The sequence below is a fragment of the Taudactylus pleione genome, unplaced genomic scaffold (assembly GCF_031769625.1).
Source record: "Taudactylus pleione unplaced genomic scaffold, aTauple2 ptg000007l, whole genome shotgun sequence".
NCBI lineage: Eukaryota > Metazoa > Chordata > Amphibia > Anura > Myobatrachidae > Taudactylus > Taudactylus pleione.
Window position 1 is genome coordinate 20,738,504 of NW_028284410.1, and position 8,606 is coordinate 20,747,109.

Sequence of the window (8,606 nt, forward strand, 5' to 3'; positions counted from 1 at the left end):
TCTAACAAAGCCCCTACTCTGCTGCCAGGGCTGCCCATCTCCCCTTCCTCATCTGACACATCGTGGGGAAAGTTCCACTGTCTATCCAGGTATAAACGGGGCTATTAACAGCCCTCCTCGCGGTGCGCGCACGCAACTAGGACCTCTGAACCCGCGGGGAGCGAGCATCTATTGTCCTGTTCGCGGCAGCTTTGCCCTCCCGCGGGCTCATTACACGCTCAGTGCAGCCGTGCCTGACCCCCGGTGACGGCTGTGCCTAGCAGCCGCGTCTCCTCTGTGATGGCTGCCACGGGCAAGCGCGGCTGTGCCTGCCCGCCCATGACGCCGTGGGGTCACGCCACTCCCACTGGCCGCATCAGACCCCTCTTCTTGGGAGGCAGGAGCCTCCCCAGGACTCCCTGGGCCTTCCTCCTACACCCTGTAACGGGTAGGGGTACGCAATGCGCGACGTGGGCGGGGCATGGCTACCAATGGGGGGTGCGCACAGCTAGTTTAGCACAAAGAGCAATGGGGGGGGAGGTGGGAACAAAGAAAGATAGATAGATGCAGAAAAGGAGGAGAAACAAATGAGGTGAGAAGGGAAAAAACAAAGTAGTAGATGTATGAAAGAAACTGCAACAGAGCTCAGGTAAGAGCACTTGCCCACTCCAAACACAGGAACAAAAGAGGCAGACTCCGCCTCCAACAAACTCTAATATCCCTGCTAAAACCTACAATCCTAAAAAGCCATAGGCCCTAATTATCACATGATTCCCCACACTGGTCCGCCCCCAGCCTAGGAGGTTTAACCCTCTCCACTCCTATACAGTCATTTTGTTTATCTATTTCAAGTTCAACTCAATTTCAGCTCCATTGTGAACTCAAAGTCTGGCCCATTCCAGCTCCATTGCTACGTTGTATGTTTATAGTTCAATCCCAGGCTGGGTCACAGGTTATGTAGTGCTGACTGCATTAGTATTCCTATACAGTACTGCTGCCTACTAAGACCGTCTTTACTCCTCCGAAGCCTCGCTGAAGCTGGTATCCAGCTCTCCTCCAGGAAAATCAGAGTCCCCAGCCTTGGCACCTGTGTTTCTTCTTCTCCTCTGCGCTCCCATTGACTGACAGCCAACATTACTGGGAGGCAGAGATAAAACCAACCGGCAAGGTCAGGCCCTACAATTACATGGTGTACAAGTGATGTTTTTCACACAATAAAGCATTTACATAACATATTCATTTTTAAGCAATAAGAAGTGTGTTTTATTTTATTTATGCATCTGAAGTGGTTTTAATATACAATAAGTGCAAATCACTTCTATAACTCACTTCTAAAAACTCTCACTTTAGTAAATTAAATTTACCCCTTAAGGCCTTTACGTTGTGTCTTTCTTGAGAATCCTGCAGCCTGCTTCTGCGGCTAGGAGTGGCTTTTCATCCCAGAAGGGATGAAGACATTGGCCCTCATTCAGAGCCGTACGCTCTGAGCAGAGCGCACGCTCTGAATGAGGGCCGGGCTCCATTTTCATGGAGCGTCCTCCTGGACGCTCGTATAGCTGTGGGTCACCACCCACAGACTATACGAGCGTGCTTTGTGATGGCCGCGATGGTCGAGACCATCGCGACCATCGAAATTGCGAGCCGGAGCCTGCGGTTGAGGTTTTCAACCGCAAGCTCCGGAGTGATTTTGGCTCTATCAGAGCCAAAATCACTCCCACTGACATCACTAGTGATGTCAGTGGGCCGGCTTCTGACGGGAGGCGTTCCCGTGTGAACGCCCCCGTCAGGGAGGCACGCCCCCGGCACGCCCACCAAAGGGGGCGTGCTGTCAATCAACATTGACAGCACGCCCCCTTTGATCGGACACAACGAGCGAAGGACTTTCCTTCGCTCGTCGCGTCTGGCGCATGCGCACGACGGAGCTCCCTCCGTCGTGCGCATGCTCAGTCCATAACATCGACCCACTTGCGAGCGGACAGCCGCTTGCGAGTGGGTCTGAATCAGGCCCATTGTTCTTTCTTCCCAACGGACACAGGGCCTGATTCAGAGCCGGACGCTATTTGCGCTCGCTCATTCAGAAAAAGGGGCCGGCTATTTAAATTGAGCGCTCGCTCTTTGCGGTCTGTTGACGCCTCTATGTCTGAGCGAGTGAACGAAACATGCGCTCGCTATTTTGTAAAGACGCCCCCTGGCCGCTCGCATCCTACGTCATCTCCGCTATTTATTTGATTCATCGAGTACATCGAAAGGCGTCTGAACTGCTCGCAGTGCTTGTGGTTGGATTTTCCTACCGCAATCATGCGAACAGTTCAGGCTAAGAAACAACCAAGTGACGTGGTCGATGACGCTGCTTTGTTAATTATGCACACCCTTAAAACGCCCGTTTTGACCGTTTGGCACACCTGCGTTCGGATCTCCACTCCCCGTTTTCAAGCACCTTCCCCTGTTACCACCCACAAACGCCTCATCCTGTCACTCAAATTAGCAGGCACTCGCAATTTTGCGAACACACGTTTTCCGACCGCACTGACTGGTTGGCGCATGCGCATTACGACCCATACGCATGCGCAGATGTGCGAACATCGCTCGGAGCGAACGAGCGGCCGCTTACGAGCGTCTCTGAATCAGGCCCACAGACCTGAAGAGAAAGAGATATATGTAAATAACTACTGGCAGGAAAAAGAGGCAATTTGGAGGCCCTTACACAAAACTACCTTTGCTTTACTTGAGCTGCCCACCTTCCAGTGTGTACTCAGAAAGAGTATTCAGCACAGCCGGGAACCTCATCAGTGATCGGCCTGAGACTACTTCCCCAAATGTGGAAAAGATGATGTCCATCAAAATGAACTACACATTCTATGAGAAAGACCTTTACTGTCAATTACGTGCAAAAATTACAGAGGCACCTGTAATGGTGGATTCCAGTGGGGACAGATTAATTTTGTGTGAAGAAGATGATGTATACATCACCCCAGATTATACCATCACCCAAGCCTATATCGTCATCCCATCCTGTGTTGTGTATAAATTACAGCTGCGCTCCCTGTTAGATTGGGGATTCATTGTCCACTTTAGTGGATGTGAGCTCCATTTTAGTCCATATCACCACACCCCGTACACATCTTCTGACCTTGGCTACAGGAGGAGCAGCTGCCCTCTGGAATATGGTTGCATGGAGTTGCCCCTCTGACTCTCTGAAATTCAGGTAGAGGGGCCATGGGTAGAGAGTAGGGACAATATAATCAGATAACGCAGTTTTAGCTGCTTTATTTAATTTTTTAAACCATATCCTCTATTTTCACCTTTTGGAAATGTTTATGCAAATCTCAGTTGAGGCGTTTGTGATGTCATGGCTAGCGTGCACACACACACAGAGAAAAAACACATTGATGAATTAATTTTTTGGGGGCACTTGGGAGGGAGAGCACCCGAATGAGGCAGCAGCCTCTTGATAAACGACACAGGCAGCACACCTGCGCAGCTATGTTCCTGGTGATAAATGTGCCTAATGCGCACACACACACACATAAAAAAAATAATATTTTTTTTTTCACACTGAGGGTGAAGATGAAGAGCACCCCCTGGACAACACAGCAGCACAGCCAGCCCTTATGGACAACAGACAGAAAGCCACTATGGACATTAAGCAGCCAGCCCCTGACACAAGTGACAACAGTAGCCAGTCCTATCAGCACAGCGATCACAGCCCCTCCTTCCTCTTCACTGAGTGTGTCAACTAGCCTAGCCAGCCCCCACAGCAATCACAAGCAGCCCTCTCCTTCCTCTTCACAGTGTCCTCTCTAGCTAGCCAGTCCCTCAGCACAGCAATCACAGCCACCTCCTTCCTGTTCACTGTCCACATTCGGAATGAAAATGGTGGCGATCGCAGGACCTTTTATACAATCCAACACCCGCAAGAATCTGACAGCGGGATGATTACGTTTTGCCTCGTTTTGAGATCCGAGTCGACTCGGATCTCGGCTCGTATTCCAAAGTGCGGGTGGGTTCAGTTCTAAGGGAACTGAGGGCCTGATTCAGAGCCGGACGCTATTTGCGGATGGTCGTTCTGAAAAAGGGGCCGGACATTTAAATTAAGCGCTCGCTCTTTGCGGTCTGTTGACGCTTCTATGTCTGAACGAGCGTCCGAAACATGCACTCGCTATTTTGTAAAGACGCCCCTTGGCCGCTCGCATCATACGTCACCTCCGCTATTTATTAGATTAATCGAGTACATCGAACGGCGTATGAACTGCTCGCAGTTCTTGTGGTAGCATTTTCCTACCGCAATCATGCGAGCAGTTCAGGCTAAAAGACAACCAAGTGACGTGGTCGATGACGCTGCTTAGTTAATTATGCACACCCTTAAAACACCCGTTTTGACCGTTTGGCACACCTGCGTTCGGATCTCCACTCCCCGTTTTCAAGCACCTTCCCCTGTTACCACCCACAAACACCTCATCCTGTCACTCAAATTAGCCGGCATTCGCTATTTTGCGAGCACACGATTTCCGACCGCACTGACTGGTTCGCGCATGCGCATTACAACCGATAAGCATGCGCAAATGTGCGAACATCGCTCGGAACAAACGAGCGGCCGCTTACGAGCGGCTCTGAATCAGGCCCTGAACCCACTCTGAGTTAATTAGTAATTGTGAGTAATATTCTTTCCAATAACCAGAAATTGTGTTTTTTTAATGATTGAATTAGGTCAAGAATGTCTATTTATAACTTATCCAATTCAATTTAAAAAATATATATATATATATTTTTTAAACACATAACATTAATACCAATTTTTTTTACACATCAACCTTTGATATATCGGATTATCGGTGATTGGACCATCGCGACTTTGCATTTCCCCAGCGGCTGCTCCTCCTGGCTGGGAATGTCCCTCTACCATTGGCAGCAGCTGGAAGATTGAAATAAACATACCAAAGGGGTACCGGCACCAAAATAAATCCTTGACAAAATATAAACCAAATGGATCTTCCAATCTTAAAACAAAAGGAATAGGAAACTGTAAATCCTAGGGGTAAATTTACTAAGGTGCCGCTATTTATTCTATGTCATCTGAGATTAATCCGTATTCATGTGTTTCATTTTTCGAACAGGTTACTGAATTTACTAAGCTGTCTATTTGTTGTCATTTGTGTTGATCGATGGTGTATTCATTCGTAACCATTAGTATTTTCATTCGCAATTTGCGTTTGATTTTGATAATCTTGGCCGAACATGGCAGGATGTTGCATCCGTTCGTATGGGGCCAATGTGTACACAATCACTATAACTCGGACGATTTTGCAAGTTCCGAAAGAGACTGTACATGATTGGTTTAAAGTGCCATACGTGTGGGTGGCACGGTATGATGTTAGGCCCTCATTCAGAGCCACTCGCTATCGGCAGTACACTCGTTCCGAGCGATGTTCGCACATCTGCGCATGCGTACGGTTTTTAGTACGCATGCGCGAACCAGTCAGTGTGGCCGAAAATCATTTGTACGCAATATAGCGAGTGCCTGCTATTTTGAGTGACAGAATGAGGCGTATGTGGGTGGTAACAGGGGAAGGTGCTTGAAAACGGGGAGTTGAGATCCGATCGCAGGCGTGCTTAAAGGTCAAAACGGGCGTTTTATGGGTGTGCATAATTAATATAGCAGCGTCAATGACCACGTCACTTGGTTTTTTTTAACTCAGAACTGCTTGCAAAATAGCGGTTGAAAAAACCAACCATAAGAATAGCGAGCAGTTCATATCCTGTTCGATGTACTCGATTAATCTAATAAATAGCGGACATGACGTATGGTGCGAGCGGCCAGGGGGCGTTTTTAAGAAATAAAAGAGCGTATGTTTTGCTCGCTCGTTCAGACTTAGAGGTGTGAACAGACTGCAATTTGCGAAGGGATCATTTGAATAGCCACCCCTTGTTTTTGAACGAACGACCGCAAATAGCGAACGGCTCTGAATCAGGCCCTTAGTTTGCTATTGTGTAATGTAATGTTTTGTTTTGTTGTTTTTGTTTTGTTGTTAAATTAAAAACTCTGGGTACTTACAGATGTGTCCACATACATCTATCCTCCGTGCGCTACAAGTCACACTACACATAAGGCAGGAACTCTATGTGATTCGGTTGCATGGAGCATCTTTTTGTGTGACTTTTTTTTCCTTCAAATGTGTCTTTTTCACACTGTGATGTGAAGCAGCTTCTGCTGTTTAAAATGATATGCAGCATGCCTATATTCTGTGAGCAACACAAAACATAGGCATGCCTCATATCATTTTAAACAGCAGAAGCTGCTTGTGCTACAGTACTTATTAGCATCACCGTGCGAATAAGACGCATTTGAAGGAAAAAAGGTCACACAAAAAGACGCCCGGTGCAACCGAGTCATGCCATGGCATGTATAACTTTGCCATCAGCCAATGTTGACCATGCTCAGTTTATGACCGTGGTTTCTTCCAGTCTGGTGGCAGAGCCTCAGGTATCTCACAGCCCCCACAAGATCTCCATCCAGCACAGAAAACTCTGCCATGCTTTGTTTCTCTCTGTAACAGGAGAGTAATATATGCATATGCTTAACCACCTTTTAGTGGCCACAGACTTTTGTTGTCAGTGATGGTTAAGTATGTTCAGATGTCAAATTGAAAAAAGTGTTCTATTTGAGATTTCTATTTGGGTTTGTTTTAGCGTCTTTTGCGGCCGATTTGCACTATATTTTGGCTGCTTGCTTTGAAAAAGCTAACTCAGTGAAACGTGTATCGGCTCATACCAACCACACGGCGCTCTGATGAGACCTATGTTTATAAGACAATAATATGTTATTTAAATAGATAATGACCTTACCATTAGTGGGACTTGAATGTTATGCGAGCGGTACAATGAGGGATTGAGATATAAAACCACTTTGTGATCAGTAGCGCGATTAGTTTGATCAGGGAAACAGCCAGACATGGACTGTCCCATTTGAACGGTGCTTTCTGCATATTAACAGTGCATAGTGAGAAAGACAGCTTGGGACATAAAAATCTCTCTAAGGGGAATTCAGATATAAGAATCCCCCTCTCTAACTAACACTGTGACTACATTATACGGGGAAAACGGCTAAAGATGGACGATCTCCCCTCGTCTGTTTTACAATATAACATACTGACAGATTGGGGCATTTTCAATTGGGTGCGAGAAAAGCAAAAAACCCGCACCTGCGAGGTTTTTCCTGCAGGTGCGGGTTTTTTGTTAATCAGTTAGGTGTGTGGTTTTTTTTTTTTCTTGCTATGAGGTTTTTTTTCACGCACCTCCTGAGCAAGCCAGATTTTTCCTAATATCGTTATTTTTAGGAAAAATCATTGGGACTTGCTCTGGCACCCTGGCGGCACCCCCCTTTAGGACTAATTAAGCAATTGAAAGTTTCCAATTAGCTTAATTAGGCCCTCATTCAGAGGCACTCGCTAGCGGCAGTACGCTCGTTCCGAGCGATGTTCGCACATCTGCGCATGCGTACGGATCGTTATACGCATGCGCGAACCAGTCAGTGCGGCCGAAATTCATGTACTCGCAATATAGCGAATGCCTGCTATTTTGAGTGACAGGAGGAGGCATATGTGGGTGGTAACAGGGGAAGGTGCTTGAAAATGGGGAGTGGAGATCCGAACGCAGGCGTGCTTAAAGGTCAAAACGGGCGTTTTATGGGTGTGCATAATTAATACAGCAGCGTCATTGACCACGTCACTGGGTTATTTTATAGCCAGAACTGCTCGCAAGATTGTGGTAGCAAAAACCAACCACAAGAATAGCGAGCAGTTCATACGCTGGTCAATGTACTCGATTAATCTAATAAATAGCGGACATGACGTATGGTGCGAGCGGCCAGGGGGCGTTTTTAACAAATAAACGAGCGTATGTTTTGCTCGCCCGTTCAGACTTAGAGGTGTGAACAGACTGCAATTTGCGAACGGATCATTTGAATAGCCACCCCTTGTTTTTAAACGAACGACCGCAAATAGCGAACGGGTCTGAATCAGGTCCTTAGTCCTTAAATACTCACCTTCCGAAGTGCTGTATTCTGCATCCAGCGTCGGTAGCTGGCTTTTCTGCAGCAGCTGTGAGTATGTCACTGTGTGTGGTGTTTGTAAGTGTGTATGAGTGACTGTGTGTGTGTGTGCGTGTGTGACCCCCCCAGTGTATGTGTGGCCCTCCCGGAATGATTGATGGGAGAACTACATCTCGCAGCAGCCCTTGCCCCTCCCACCAGCCCCTGGAGCCTCCCAGGAGTCCAAGGACTCCCAGCAACCCCCTCTCCAGTAAGAAGAGAGAGGGGAGGCCACCGGGAGCCATGGAGAACACCGGAAACCCCCGGGCAGTTAAGTGATGATTTTTAATTTTATTTTAATTTACGCGGCGCTGGGTGTTCAGACCTGAAAACCCCACGACTTCTATTTTTTAATTGAATACCGCGGGTAGCGGTACCCACGGTATTTCTAAACTGGGCGCAAGGGGCGCAAGGTTTTTTACTCGCTAAACCTCACGCCCAGTTGTATATGCCCCTCAGATAAAAAGATGCTGAGTTGGCTCGATGGTCTATTTGTCCGAAAACGTTACCGTCCGAATTTCAGGTGTTCTCGACCGATTTT